The following is a 16,943-nucleotide window of genomic DNA, read 5'->3' as shown; positions in this document are numbered from 1 at the left end:
CAGTGCCCTTTTCCTCCACATCTATAGCATGCATTTTCTACATTTGGCGCTTGCACCGCTTCATGCTTTTGTTCCTTCCTTTTCCACTGCTGGTGGTGAGGAGGCTTCTTTGGTGCATTATTATTACCATGATTGGGGTTTCTTCCCCGACCACGGTCATGACCACGTCTGGGGCCACGACCTCTTCCACGTTTAGCTTGGTGGAAGTTCGTCTCATTCACTTCAGGAAATGGACAAGAACCAATAGGTCGGCTTTCATGATTTTTCATTAATAGCCCATTATGTTGCTCTGCTATAAAAAGATGTGAGATAAGTTCAGAATACTTTTTAAATCCCATCTCTCGATATTGTTGTTGCAGGAGCATATTCGAGGCATGAAAAGTGGTGAAAGTTTTCTCCAACATATCATGATTAGTAATATTATCACCACATAACTTCAATTGGGAAATAATTCTGAACATAACAGAATTATACTCACTGATAGATTTAAAATCTTGTAGCCTTAAATGAGTCCAATCATATCGTGCCTGTGGAAGAACGACCATCTTCAGGTGGTCATATCTATCTTTCAAATTATTCCACAGTATGACTGGATCTTTAACAGTAAGATATTCCATTTTCAGGCTCTCACCAAGGTGATGGCGTAGGAATATCATTGCTTTGGCACGGTCTTGGTTTGATGCCTGATTTTTGTCTTTGATGGTGTCTGCCAGACCCATCGCATCAAGATGAATTTCAGCATCAAGCACCCAAGACATGTAGCTTTTGCCCGATATATCCAGGGCTACAAATTCAAGTTTAGAAAGATTTGACATTATTTAGGAAAAGAAAGTTCTTACCTCAGATACTTTCAAAATATTTGCTCGAGATGGTAGAGCTTCGTGCTGATAACGTGTTATAAAATAAAGACTATAAAGTAAAGACAAGTATAGAGAGAAACTGATATATTATTCGAATTCAAACTGATGTACATAATGAACTGAAATCTCTTCTATTTATAGAAGAAAGGAAGCTGCTCTGTAAGCTGCTACTACAAGCTGCTGTGTAAGCTGCTACTACAAGCTGCAGTGTAAGCTACTATAAGCTGCTGTGTAAGCTGCTACTACAAGCTGTTGTGTAAGCTGCTACAAGCTGCTGTGTAAGCTGCTGTTGTACCAGATATGGATAATCTTCTACTGAGAGCAATATTTATCCATAACGGAGTACTGAATGGATAAGCTTATTATACCCGGTATGGATAATCTTCTACCGGGGGTAATGTTTATCCATAACCGGGTACTGAAAAGATAAGCTCATTATACCCGGTATGGATAATCTTCTACCGGGGGTAATGTTTATCCATAACCGGGTACTGAAAAGATAAGCTCATTATATAATATATTTATAACAGTAAGTAACTATTTTTAGAAAGCATAGCTCAGTAACCTAGAAAAATGAAATACTCCTTCCGGTTTAAAATAAGTAATTTTTTAGTTGTTTTCACGCAGATTAAGAAATTCATCTTTTAATATTAATTAGTAATAAAATTGACCATATTAACCTTTATTATCTCTTCACGTAAATACTCCTAACACATACTCCAACACTATTTACTTCAAGGGCAATGTAGGAAACAAATAATTAATTCATTCTTGAAATCTGAAAAAATCACTTATTTTGGACCACAAAATAAATGTCAAAAAATCGCTTATTTTGGACCGGAGGGAGTAAGATTTATAAAACGATAATCTAACAATAAGCGATCTGCTAAAATTAGTGAAATTACAATTAACAAAAGTGAAATTTACTTAAGCACGTACTTCACCTACTAAAGAATAATTATGTGCAGAGTAAAATAATCATTTTTTGTTTTGAAAAAATGTAGCTGCAGCTGACGCACAAACAAGCTATCTAAAGTGCTTTTGTTACATGTGAATGTAAAACTTAAGCGTCAACGGGTCAAGAATAGACGTCAATTATTAATTATAATATATTTATACTCTTCAACTTTTCACATATATGTATATAGGTGATTCGAAAAATAATGGGTTAGGACCTGAACTTTTGAACCCGGTCTAAATCCGCCTATGCAATATCTGTCGATAGATGCGTCTCAATCTTTTACTTCCACATATAGGCCCATGTGATGCAACTTGTCGTTAGCCTCCAGCTTGTATTGGAACAGCCGAGATTTGGAGAAGGTCAGAGAATAGGATTTTCATTGGGTTTTATTTTTATTTTTTATAATAAAAAAATTTCGAAACTCACTCAATAATGAGCCACCTCTAAGAGTAGGATATTCATCGTATTCCTTCTATTTTATATTTCTTGACAATTTATAATTTAATGTTCCTTTAAAAACCTTTTCTAGAAATTAACATGTTGTATTAAATAAATGAGGTCGAAAGAACAACTAACTTTTGCATTATTGAAGCGCTAGAATAAAATCAAATCTTCCTTATATATAAACAGAGTACTCAAACTTTCAACCAAACATATCAAATTCAAAGAAGAAGTTAGAATAAACAACTTTTGCATTATTGAAACACGGGAATAGACTCTTTATTTTATATAAAGAGACTACTCAAACAAACCTATAAAATAAATTAAATCAAGTATATCACTAGAAGAACAGGTCAAAACATTAAAGAACAATGAGACTTGAATAAATGAAACAAATTGGCCATTTTTGTCGTCTTCGTCACAGGATTGAAGAGTGAGGGTATAACTCTATATGAACCAAAAAAGATAGTATTTATGCCTCCGGCTATGTGTCAAGTCCTCCAACCAACGGTAGTGCATTTTAGAAGATCCAACAATCATGCGGCAACATTTTGTTATGTCGAGGAAAAAGCAAATTCGAAAGTATTCCACATTAAAATTTGGTGTTCTTTATTTTTTTGTTTTCGTGTTAACTCTTCCTCGACATAACACATTTTTGAAAAGTTCGAGTAACATAGGTAGTAACAACTCTCGCTTCTTGTCAACAATCAGACACTTAATAGGGCCAAACGGGCCTAGGCTTAGCGGGCCTGGGCTCTGGCGGTCCCGGGCCTCACGGTCCCGGGCTTCGTGGGCTCAACGGGTGGAACCAGCCCGTGACGGGCCTAAGCCCATATGGTCCTGGGCTAAACGGGCCGGGCTCGTGGGCTTAGCGGGCCTAACGGGCTTTTTTATTTCCGGGCTTTTTTAAAAAAAAATTTGTTTAAGGCAATTTCTTGTAAACCATATCATTGCTATATAAAAAATATATATGTAGAAATCTAATTATTAAAGTGCTTGACGAAAAAGTAAAATAACAAAACAATAGTAAAACTAAATTGCTATGCATAATAAATTAATAAGAAAGTACAACATGAAAGCATAAATACGTCTAATAATTTTAAAATAACACAAATTGTTGAAAAATCTTAAAGACGAATTTGCGGATAAATACCATCAACACAATACGTTATATGCCTCCTTAAAATTCCTGTGGTACACCCTGAACGAAAATTTAAGACTCTTCCACAGTTCTTGCATTTTAATATTTGGCCTTCTTCATTTTCTTCAAGCACTTCATAGTAGTGCGAAACAAATAAGCGCACTCTTTCCGAACGAGACATGATGTAACTTGAAAATTAAGATTGAGACTTGAAGTCTTGAAAATTGGAGATTGAGAGATTGAGAGAAATTTAGATTGAGAAATGAGTATTGAGTATTGAAATGAAGAAGAGCGAGGGGGGTATGTATAGTGTTAGAGAAGGTTAATTTTGTAAATTGGAAAAAAATGGCTATTTGTGCAATATGGCCGTTGGTGGTCATTGGGTGGGGCCCTCATTTTGAATTTTGAAAAATCTTGTTTTGTAGTATATATAGTATACTAGTATAGTATACTATATATAGTATGTTATGTATATATATTTCCAAATATAATTTCTTATAATGTTTTGTAGTATATATATAGATTTTCTTGTAGTATATATTGTATGTTATGTATATATATTACCTTATATATTTTCTTGTAGTATATATTGTATGTTATGTATATATATTCCCTTATATATTTTCTTGTAGTATATATTGTATGTTATGTATATATATTCCCTTATATATTTTCTAATAGTATATATTGTATGTTATGTATATATATTACCTTATATATTTTCTTGTAGTATATATTGTATGTTATGTATATATATTCCCTTATATATTTTCTTGTAGTATATATTGTATGTTATGTATATATATTATAGCTTATAAATAATTGCAAGTTAAAGACAAAAAAATATTGCAAAAAGATATTCAAGGGAATGTCTTATAATTTTTATTACCAAAAATGGTATATCTTTCTTAGTCTTCCTCCCCCCAATGGAATGAGCACAACAAGGTACTAATACCACCATTAAAAGAGAAAAAAACTAAAAGAAGATATGCCAAAGTACAAGTTACACCATAATCTACATTGTATCTCTAACAAATTTCATAAATCCTTCAAGGTTCGGAGGAGGTTGCGTTGGTGGTGGTGAAAAAGAAGCTTGTTCATCACCACTTCCGGGCGAAGCAGCACCCTCCGCAAGTTCCGCCATCATTTCTTCATAAGCTTCATCTATCGCCGGTTGTGATTCCGCAATTCCAAAGTTTCTTCTTTCCGAGCGGATCCAATCTCTGAACAGTACAGATTTTTCCAAGCTCTCCCTCATTGACGCTCTATGATCACCTATTTGAAGTCTTGCTTGACTGAAAGCGCTCTCTCATGCAACAGTTGAAGCTTGAATAGATAAAATATCCCGAGCCATCCTTGCAAGAACTGGAAAATATTTTTCCCTTGTCTTCCACCATTCCAAAAGATCAAAAATGCCGTCTGGATTCTCCTTTTCAAGTCCCTGCGACAAATAAACTTGAAGCTCATTTAGATGTGAAGTTTCATCATAATTATCACCTTGAGAACCCCTGAACTCCGTCCAAGATTTAAGTGTTTTTAAGCCCGCAGCTCTTTTAGACGATTGTGAACTAGACGAAGTAGGGGTTGGAACATTTGGCCTAGCATGCTCTAAGGCAAGTTGATAATCATTATAAATTGTTTGAGCATTGATTTTAATTGAGGCTTTTGCATCTGCAAGTGTAGCAAATTCCTCATTTGAAAGATCTAAAGCCTTATAAATATTTGAGTACCAAAAATGAGGACCTCCTAATAGGAGGGATAGAGAAAAAATATTTTTAAACTTTTCTTTCATTTCATTTATAGCAAGTTGATAAATTTCCCCATCCTCCGAAAATTCAACAAACAAATCACATAGTGCTGCAATATAAACTAAACAGTTTGAAATAGTAGGATAATATTGCCCAGAAAATGCATTTGTAGCAATTTGAAAATGTTCTAAAAAATCTATAAGAATTTTAACATTCGTCCAATCTTGAGTAGTAAGCATTTCATCATCATCCTCACCACCTACCCGAGCATTAAACGTTGCATTAATTGGGTTTCTATATTCATATGCAACTACTAAACTTTCGTACATACAATTCCATCTAGTCGGGCAAGCTTTAGGAACCTTTCTTTCTCTAAGGCCATATTCATCACATTTTTTAAAATATTCTCTAAGTCTACTTCTACGGTTTGAATAAAAAAGCCAATTAAGAGCCATTCTAACCTTTTCAATTTCTAAATTTAAATTTCGCATACCATCATCGACAATTAAATGATAAATATGACAAATACATCTAACATGGAATATATTCCTAAATGCAGGATTTAGTGTTGTTGTAAGTATGCCTATAGCACTAGTGTTACTAGCAGCATTATTCATAGAAATTGCCATTATTTTATATCTAAAGCAAAAATATCTACAAATATCAGTAATAGTGTTAGCTATAAACTTACCTGTGTGACATGAATTAATTATTCTATACGCAATAATGCGTTTTTGCATTGTCCACTCCTCATCTATCCAATGACTTGTAACAGTTAGATAATCACAATCATTACCACTTCTACCAATATCAGTAGTAATAGAAATCCGATTAGTTATATGAGTAAATAAATACCGCAAATATTGTTCATATTCATGTTTATATTTATAAATATCGCTCTTAACTGTTGCGCGAGGCCAACCTTTATAAGTAGGATTAAAAACTCTTCTAATATAATGCACCCAATTAGGATTAGAAGGAAAAGAATAGGGTAAGCACATAACGGTAACCATCTTTGCTAATTCTTCACGATCTCTATTTGGATCGTAATATAAAATACCTCCGGTCACAGTGTTAATTCCTGGTTGAACTAGATTTGAACCTGTACTAGGGTTAACATCAGAATCTACATGTGTTCCCTCTAGCTGCCGCTTTCATTTGTAAATATCTAACTTTATCTCTAGGGTGTGTTTTTATGTGCCTAGTCAAACTACCCGTGCCGCTACGGTCTCCAGTATATTTATGCGCCAGTAATTTCCCACATGTTTTACACTTAGCCTTATTTTGTTCTCTTATTTGAGTAAAAAAATTCCAAACTAATGATGTTTCTAGGCGTTTAGGAGGTTGTCTATTAAAACTAGGGGTTTCTACAGGTGGGTCGGGCGGTACATCAGTTGGGTTATTAACAGGACTAGTAGGTGTATCATCTAAATCCGGTTGGGTTTCATCTTCATCCTCATTTTTCTCATCATTTTCAAAGATAGTTTGATTAGGATAAAGAGCATTCATAGTTTCATCATCTAAATTTTGACCTGGTGCAACATTATTGCAAAATTGACTATCGGAAAATTGAAAACAGGGGTTATCACTATCAAGAATAATAGGAGCAGCAGGACGTCTACCAGGTCTGGGTCGGGGAGCCGGGGGAAGGGTAGTAGGTTGGCCACTACTTTCACCAGTTTTAGCTTTACCCTTACCACCAAAAATATTTTTCAAAGAAAATGTCATATTAATTATAATTATACTAAATAAAACTAACAAAACTATAATATTAAAACTTAAGAGTTGGAACGGGTTTACCGAATTGCCGAACAACTTCTTGAAAATTAAAAATCGTTGAAGACTTGAATACTTCAATTCACCAACTTCACAATTTTTCACGAAATTTCAACAATAAAATAAGCAATTATAGTAGAGAGATTGAGAGATTGAGAGAGATTGATGAATTGGTGAGTAAAAATGAAAGAATGAGGGGGTATTTATAGTTGAGAATTGGGAAAAAGTGTAATTATATAAAGTTTGGGGTTAAAATAAAGTTTGGGGGCCTAATGGCTATTTTTGAAAGTTCCAAACGGTCAAAATTGCAGCCCAACGGCTACTTTTTTAATTTTTGACCGTTGCTATTTTTTTTTAATTTTTTTTTTTTAAAAATAGCCGTTAGGCCCGGTAAGACCAGCCTAGGCCCGCCAGCCGGTCCCGGGCTCGTGGGCTATTTTATCATACCCGGCCCGCCCCGGGCTTTTTGCACCATTAAGGATCGGTCCGCCAGGCCCGTTTAGCCCGTTAGGACCGCGGTCCCGGTCCGGTCCCGGTCCCAGCCCGACCCACCATACAACACTAAGCCTATAGAGGAAAAAAGGGAGGGGTGAATGAGCGGGGCATTTGCATCTATACCCGCTTTTTGTGTCACGTTTTAATTTGTGCTTGCTTTGTAAAAAAATTGCAAGCGTACCCGTTTTTCGCATAACTTCAGCATACGGAGCTGAAGTAGCAAAGGCAATCACGCAAAACTTCAGCATTCTAGTAGCCGGGCCTGAAGTTCAACTCTAAAGCTGAAGTTTTTGTTTTGTAACTGTCGAGCTGAAGTTTTTGTTTGTAACTGACGAACTTTTGTTTGTAAGCTTCAGCTCTAGAGCTGAAGTTTTTGTTTTGTAACTGTCGAACTTCAGCTCTAGAGCTGAAGTTTTTGTTTGTAACTGGCGACTAGAGCTGAAGTTTTTGTTTGTAAGCTTCAGCTCTAGAGCTGAAGTTTTTGTTTTGTAACTGGCGAAGAGCTGAAGTTTTTGTTTGTAAGCTTCAGCTCTAGAGCTGAAGTTTTTGTTTGTAACTAGCGAACTTCAGCTCTAGAGCTGAAGTTTTTATTTGTAACTGGCGAACTTCAGCTCTATAGCTGAAGTTTTTAAAACCATTGAGTATGTACTGCTGAAGTTTCTATTTTTGGGGGAGGAACCCATACCTTTTGCAGGGATATATACATGACCAGTACTGCAGAAAAATCATTGATTAACTATCCTTCATCCACATGATCTTTCTGGATGCGAGTGTTTGAGATCTGATGACTTTAAATAGCATTAAGTAGTACTACTTTAGCTGTTGGGGATATTATAGCTCCATAAATATCAAGAAAATTAGATTCTTTTGAGCTGCAACACTTTAAATTGGGATTCCGGTAACACAATTGTCTTTTCTTTTGACAAACATTGAAGAAGCAGATTGAAAATAAAGATTTTAATTATTTTAATTATGTATAGTAAGATCGCTTCTGAGGAATTGAGTGAAGCCACAGAAGGAGAGATATTGTTACATCAATGTTAAGTTCCGGAGAGATATGAAGATCACTGGGAGAAGGATAAGGAGAAAGGGGGCTGGAGTTTTTTAGAAAGTGGGTGCAAGTTAAAAGCTTAAAAAAAAAATAGGTATAGGTTAAATGGGGGCGACCAAATAGGGCGCCCCGTGCAATTTTTACTGAATGAGCTTTAGTTGAAGACAAGACAGAGTTCCTCTAGAGAGTTAGCCTCAATTAGGAGAAATTTTCATGTGAATAGAACTAATAGTCTACTACAACAAAGTCATAAAACTAAATTTGGTAAACCCCCAATCCCCCCCCCCCCCCCCCTCACCCAAAAAAAAAAAAATCAACTTTCCCTATATGTCGCAAGAAAATAGCAGGAAAGTCATCAACCTAGCTAGCGCCAAAATTTACGAATAAGCTACATAAAATTGTCAAATAAGCATGGGATCAATTCAAAACATAATAAATTCATCTCCATAAGTTTTGATGATAACAAACTTTCCTTTTAAATTTCAATCAAGTAAAATATTAGTAATTTGTGACTATTGTTAATTTGCAGAATTCAAAAAGGAAATCTGATTGAGCAAAATACTTAAAGATGTTACATATATAGTTGAGCCTGCCTTTACCGAGAAACTCAATGCCTCTATATATAGAGCAATACATCCTTTGGAAACTAGAGCAAATATGTGACAGTTAGCATATTGCTCATGACTACTCAAAGCCTTCATAATTTCTTTGTCAGTTTCTATCACAATGTGAGGAGATAACTTGAAATGAAAGGGGGAATATAATCCCTTACAGAAATGACTGACCAAGATTTTACTGTGGTTGAAACCATGAAAATAGCTTGTGTTCTCCCTAGGCTATTTAACAGTTTAAAATTCTTCCCCTTTATCACTGCATGGATGTGTCTATAATATTCATAAGGCTCATGATACAAAAATCTCAACAAGTTACAGACTGCGAGTTTCCTAAACACAATAACTCTACTAGTAATACTTAACTGGATAGATATTACCTGCAGATCTTAAGAGATCAGATTGTTACAGGGCTGATTTATTAAGCTTAATCTTTTACTAGCAATAATGACCGGATTTGCTATACCATGAATTAATCAAAGTACAACTTAGTGGACAAACACTAGTGCTTCGCCTCAAATATAATGCGGCAGCATATCTACTGATTAAAGTGGAAATTCCGGGCAGCAAATTACTAAATTTGCAATAGAATGTGCCTCCCCCTCCTAGCTGTTACAAACATTATATCGACAATGGATCAGTTAAACAGTTGGAAAGATTAAGACGACCTGTGGATTCTTTCTTCTTCTTCTTCTTCTTCTTCTTGAAGTGTTTAAAAGCTGCTTTCAGCACCTTAGCCCATCCCTAAGCTGCTTTCAGCACCTTAGCCCATCCCTGCAAAGCAATAACATATTGAAGAGTAGCAAGATTTGTGAAATCACAAATTGGCAAAGAGGATACAACAGCAAATTACTCTGCTTAAGTACTAAGACTTTTTTGATGATGCACACCTAATTAGGATGATATTCAGTTCATTTTCTAATGGAATTCAGTCCACTAGATTCATAAAATCAAGAAAACTATCCAAATACACATAGTATAAAACATCTAGATAAGGTGCCAATGAATGTAATATAACACCTACACTCATTATTTCTTTGTAATAATGAGTTCCCACTTATTGTAAAGATATATATTGAAAATTTACCTACGTCTTGTCAAAACATATCCAATCTAAACAGGTAAAAGCAACATAGAGAGTGATCAAAAGACCTCTATAAACCCTTTAAGATGTCTTCTTTTACCCGATTTGAAATGCTATATACCTCAACTAATATATATATAGCTCCACCTAAAAGCTATATTGCGCGGACTCTCCAAAATGCTGCCACACTTGTGTCGGATCCTCCAAAAATACACTACTTTGGAGGATTCGACATGCATCCGGCGACATTTTCGGAGAGTTCGAGCAAGTAGTTACTATCCCATGTCCATGTTGAAGCAGAAAATTGCAACACACAGAAGAAAACACCTAAAGGGGGAATGGCAAGTAAAATCAGCAGCCAAGGAAGGGAGAGCGTGGGTTGGTGTTACCTTTCTTGGAGTAAAATGAGTGTCCATACTTTCATCAGATATGAGCAAGTTGTAGTGACCAGTATTTCCTTTGCTGGAAGATAAAGAAGACAGAAAACAGCCATTGCAAGATAGGATGGCCCAACGAAGACCAGAGAGTTGTCACGATTTCACGGGTTACATCATTTTTATAGTTCCAGTTTTTCTTATACCGTCTTATGCTTGTTCATTATTCAGTTATTAATTATAATAAGTTCGGAGCTAACATTTCAAAGTTAAAACTAATTCAATGGTTTCACACACATACTATGAACTTGGCCATCTTGAAAACACAAAAAGCATACACCTAGATAATGCGCAAATCGCCATATGGTTAAAGATCATACATGTCTATCATAATTTTATAATGTACTTCATCTAGAACATTCAAAATTACATTTCCAATACTGCAATCATCGTGAAAACAACATTAGGTTCCATTTGTGAGATCTTCTCTTCCCCTTACTAGCCATCAAGAATGGTCTTGAGGAGAAGTCTTAAAGAAACAAAGGAAGAACCACCTTCCATCAAGACCTCTCTGCTTTTGTCCCTCATTTCTTTCACTCTTTTCCTCACTGGATTTTCACTATCCATTATGCATCTTATAGCACTCTCTATCTCCTTTGCTCTCACTATTCCTCCATCACTGTTGTTCCCAATCCTGTAATCCATTCTCAGCTCCACTGTCAGCTCAAGATCCTTCACTATCTGAAACGCATTGATCTGCTGCTCACCATATAAAGGCCATGTCACCATAGGAACTCCATGCCATAAACTCTCAAGCGTCGAGTTCCATCCACAATGAGATACAAAACCAGCAGTGGCTTTGTCTTGTGGTGCCCAACCACACACCATTCCCCTGTCTTTAGTACTAATCAAGAATCCTTCTGGCAGTAGCTCATCAAACTTGCCATACTCAGAACCAATGGGCATTTTTATTAACCACAAAAACCTCACCCCGGTTTGTTCATGGGCATTTGCCAACTCTTGTAGCTGTGGAACCTCTAAAGTTCCCATGCTACCAAAGCACAGAAATAACACAGATGATGGTGGCTGATCTTCTAGCCATTTCATGATTTCTTCCTTATTGTCCTCTCTACCCTTTTGACCTGCAAGGTCAAGATGAGGTCCTATTGTGTATACTGGAGGTAGTTCAGGGTCAGATGCTAACGAATTCACAGCATGGGGTTCAAGTTCCGCAAATGTGCTTATGAGAATTCCTTTGGTTTCTTTGAACCTTGCACCATAGTTCATGAATGCTGTGTAACCTTCCTTATTGAATGCAAATGTTGGTAAGACATTTGAAGGTACTAAGTTGGTATAGGCAGTTATATATAAATCAGGATCTGTGAGGTTAAATTCCCTCCCATTTTGGCTATGCCAAACAGAGAGGTAAAGCACAAAACCAAGAAAACCTGCATCAGAAGTGAAGAAAATATAGGGAGGAATCCCAAGTTCATTTGCTACATAAATCATTGAACTGCAAAATATATCGATGACTAGGCCAACGATTTTTGGGCTGAGTCTCTCCATTTGTTGTTGATAATTGCATCTTTGACGAGAGGTTAATAGCTTGATATCAGAAGAGAGAGGAAATTCTCTACAGATTTGGTAAACTCTTCTAAGGGCGGTGGTTCAACTTGAGGAAGAGTGATGAATCTTATTCTATCACCCTTAGAGGAGAAACTATCAACATATTCATCTATGCCTGCATCAAATGGTGGCTGATGCTTGATGATGATCATGGTTACACATAGTTGTTCATCAAGATTGAGCAAGTTCACTGCAAACTTGCATGTGGGAACAAGATGACCTAATCCCGGAGAAGGAACAAACACCAGCTCTGATCTTTTCATACTTGAAGCTAATTACAAGATGAAGACTAATTGAACTAATGGTTTGTTGAGTATATATAGGCTAAGGCTTTAAAGAGCTCATAGGAATTCCATTTGCATTTTTCTTTTCCCATCGACAATATTCTCTTTTTTTGGAGAAAAGGACGCGACAGGAACTGTTTATAGTAACACTTCATAACATGGAAAACATAGTAAGTCCGCTCATAAAACTGACTTATCAAATTACTTAAAAGCCAACTGCTAGTAACGGAACTAGCGGAATTGCATCAACTATTGAGAAGCTTCCACTTCTGATTGATAGGTCAACAGTTCGAGTTACTTAGTGAAGAATCACTACAACTAGGTCTTAGTCTCAAACAACTTGGGCTCGGCTATATGAATCCTTCACGTTACTCCATTTAAAACTCATCTCATACCAATATTATGCAATTGGCTAATATTACGCTGGCTGCCAGCCTAACACAGTTGTTGTTCAACATTTTTAGAGGTGCGGTGGGGTAAAGCAAAAAGAAAGAAGTAAAAGAAGATTTTTAAAAAAAAAACATGTAATTGGTTTGCCTCCATCTTGGATAGGAACAGTTGAGTTTTGGATGAGGTCAGAGAACAGGATGTCCATGTAACCAATTGTATTCCTTCTATTTTATCTTTCTTGATTAAAATGTCAACTTATAATTTAGAATTCCTTTTAGATACTAATTAAAACTTCAGTACAACAGGCATTATTAAATAAAAGAGTGTTTGAGATCCACCGCAGAATAAAAAGTTTACAAGCCTATAATAAACTATTCCAGCACTATTGAAGCACTAGAATAGAATCAAATCTTCATTTTATAACCACTTAGGAATGCAGAGATAACCAGACGTTTCGGGTTTGAACACGAAAATCCTATATCAGATGGTTAAAACAAAAAAGGAATCTACATTTTTATATAAACAGACTAGTCACACAAATATATAAAACAAAAAGAAGAAGAAGTTTGAATAAACGACTATTGCATTATTGAAACAATGGAATAGAATCTTTACATACTAGTCCAACAATTATTAATGAGGTAGAGTTAACGACTAAGTTTTGAATTATTGAAGAAATAATGTAGAATCTCCAGTATATATAAACAGACCAGTCAAACAAACCTGTAAAATCAATTAAATCAACTTTATCGCTAGAAGAGCGGATCAAAGCGTTGAGGAACTATAGGTTCTTTATTGCAGTAGAAAAAATCATACTATTTGACTATGAACGACTTTAATTGGTGGAACGTCTAACAGGAAAAACGAAAAAGGGGATTTTTTTTTTGGGGGGGGGGGGGGGGGCAGAAAGAACGGGGGTGAGTGAGCTCTGTTCAAGGGTAATTTTACAAAGGAAACATTTATGTTGGTGGGTGGGTGCTCAAGCACCTATTGCGCAGACATTTTTTTCCATTAAATTCAGATTGGTATAGCTGGAAATTTTTATCGGAAAAGTCTTCACTTTTTACCCATTGAGCCCAAACTATTTATATTTTAATATTCAAGTTTAAATTATTTACTTTTCGGACCTTCCTATAGTATATATTAAACTTTATTATCCTACTTAATTAAGTTTTAACTTAATTACATGGGCATATACAATTTATCAATTATATACAAATTAATTTTAAATGAATATCATTTTATATTTGGATTGAACAGGGAATCCCCCTCCCTCCACTCTCTCTTTCTCTCTCTTCGTCTCTCTCTTTTTTCTTCTTTCCCCAATTTTCTTCCTTCATTTTTCTCTGCTTCTCATCCTTTTTTTCCCCTGACAACTCATCAATGAATTTCAATTGTTATAATATAGAGTTTTAACATAGCAATTTCCTTTCATATTGCACAATCGGTGTTTAAATTGAAATTGTCAATCAATAAATTTTGAAGGTATTTGATTCTTTTCCATTGTCAATCATTAAAAAGTCCTGAAGAAGCTTTGAACTCGAATTTGGGTTTTCAAAAACTATTGTTTGTTTGGATTGGTCGTTGTTGCAAAGAATTGAAAATATCATTTGGAGTTTATATCTCAATTTTGAGGGTGTTTGGTGAAGATTAGACTTGATTTTGGCTGAATTTCAGATTGAAACTCGAATAAGAAGAAGAAGACATTACATACAATATACTTACGAAATTGTACTAAAGTTGTACTATAGTTGTTGGTAAATTATATTTAAATTGTATTATGTTGTAGTTACATATTTTTTATTTGAATATTATATAAAAATTGAAAAATAGTTGAATAATGTATGAAATTCGTATATAAGTTATAAATACTATCTTTTTACATGAAGTTGTTGATATGTATCAAAATTATATTAAGAAATGAATTTTTGATTGAAATATCCGAGAAGAGGAAGAACACACCACATACAAAATATATACAAATCATATGCAAAATACATACAAAAGACATATTATATAAATTTGTATGAAAATTATATTTAAGTTGTATAATGTTATAGTTGTATTTAACCGGGTAAAAATAATATATGAAAGTTGTAGATAAGTTATAAAAAAGTTGTATACTATATAATTAGTCGTATAAAATCTATTTTTAGTTTATATATTGTTATAGAATGTATTAAATTTGTATCAAAATTAAATATTTCAACGTACAACTTGTCTGGTTTAGGTTCCAAATAAAGCCATCGGTAGTTCACTGAAAACTCCTTGTATAGTTTTGAAGGCATATATACCCTCCAAATACAAATACATAGACGATAATCACAATAATTACTGTGGGTGAAAATTATTATGAACATGAGTTATAATCATACCCTTGCATTAAATCATGGGAATAGTTTAGGATCCAAGAATATTTTTGAGCATTTAAAACAAATTCTTTCGACTTTTCTTCTGTTTCAGAAAAGCCAAACTTTATTTGTGATTCGTTCCTTTCATTATGGTCCATATATAGAGGAAGTGAACGTAGTGCCTTAACTATATAGAGGAAGTGATTCTTAAATAATACTCTTCTCCTTTTCATTTTACATAAATACTATAAATAAGGCACTACGGGAAAGTGAAGAGGAGAAAAAAGGAAAATGATATAACTGAATCCCCTAATTTAAGGCACTAATAATGGATTATATATAGAGAGAGGCGGCGGAGAATAGAGAAAGATGAGAGGAGAGAAAAAAGAAAAAAGGTGTAACTAAATCCCCTAATTTAAGACACTAATAATGGATTGTATATAATTTGTAAGTAATCATTGTTTAAGGAGGGTAATATACAAAATTAGGATAATTTTGGTAATAAGTTTCAAATATTGTATAGGAAGGAAAAACATTCCTTACTTTTCCTACCTATGAAGCCCAGACTATTTACCCGGCCTACCCATTAGCTATTTGCCTTCGCATTTGAAGTACAGAATGTTAAAACATCCAACTTCATTTTTGCAAGGTTACTTAGTAGCTATTACAATCTGATAACTAAATAATTTGGTCCTTTTTTAAAGTAGCACATACGATTAATTAACATATTAAGTTTACCAAATCTGATTTTTGTGTGTGTATGAAGACCCACCATTGTTGAGCTTGAAGCTCTTGAATTTGAAATTTTCTTTTGAAGATTTATTGTTCGATTCAATGTGGGTGCTATAAAATATTACTTATGGTACTTTCGAGTAAGCTTCCTGGATATGATGTTTTTTGTGTATTTGAATATCGACCATTGTTGGTCTTGAAGCTCTTGAATTTAAAACTTTTTTATTTTGAAGATTTCTTGTTTGATTCAAAGTGGATGTTATTAAATATTGCTTATAGTACCTTCTGGAAGTTCATACTAAAATTTGATCGCAGTTGGAGCTGACCTCAATTCGAGCTCTAAATCCCAAATTTACAAAAATTCCTAATTCTATCCAAATTCCTAGTTTCTACCATGAAAATCCTAGATTTGATGTTGAAATCTTATGAAATGCAATGGGTAATTAAAAGAAAGTAGATTAAAGTCACTTACCAATGAATTTAGGAAGAAAAGCTCTTGGAAAAATTGCCTCTAAGGTATTTAGGGTTGAGAGTTTGAAAGAAATGAGCTAATTTCTGTTCCTCCCCCTTCTTTTAACCATCTGCAGTTATCACAATTGCGACACAAAGTTCGCAATTGCGATCAATCCTTCGCAAAGGCAAAAGACCACTGAGCCTGTTGACATCGTAAATGAGACGAATTTCTTCGCAAATGCAAACCAAGGTTGCCGCAAATGCTAACAATCGACTCGCAAATGCGAGTCTGCCATAGTATGCCATTAGTCGCAAATGTGACACAAAGTTCGCAAATACGAACCTGCCCCCCTTCGCATCTACGGACTTCACTTCGCAAAAGCGAAGTTGACCCAACCCCACCATTTTCGCATATGCGAGCCTGAACTCGTGGTTGCTGCAAACCTGATGCACCAACACTCTTTTAAGTTCAAAAATCACTTTGTGGCTTATCCGAAACTTACCCGAGCCCTCAGGGTTCCAAACCAAATATGCACACAAGTCCAAATATATCATACGAATTTAC

At 34.9% G+C, this 16,943-nt stretch overlaps 1 pseudogene; it reads right to left on the bottom strand.

Annotated features, from left to right (window-relative positions):
• Positions 1-9,068: 9,068 nt before the first annotated feature.
• LOC104231027 (putative UDP-glucose flavonoid 3-O-glucosyltransferase 3) lies at positions 9,069-13,719 on the bottom strand (annotated as a pseudogene).
• Between the last annotated feature and the right edge of the window lie 3,224 nt (positions 13,720-16,943).

Source organism: Nicotiana sylvestris, chromosome 5, assembly GCF_000393655.2.
Source record: "Nicotiana sylvestris chromosome 5, ASM39365v2, whole genome shotgun sequence".
In the NCBI taxonomy this organism is placed as follows: domain Eukaryota; kingdom Viridiplantae; phylum Streptophyta; class Magnoliopsida; order Solanales; family Solanaceae; genus Nicotiana; species Nicotiana sylvestris.
This window is presented reverse-complemented; position numbering and strand designations above follow the sequence as displayed.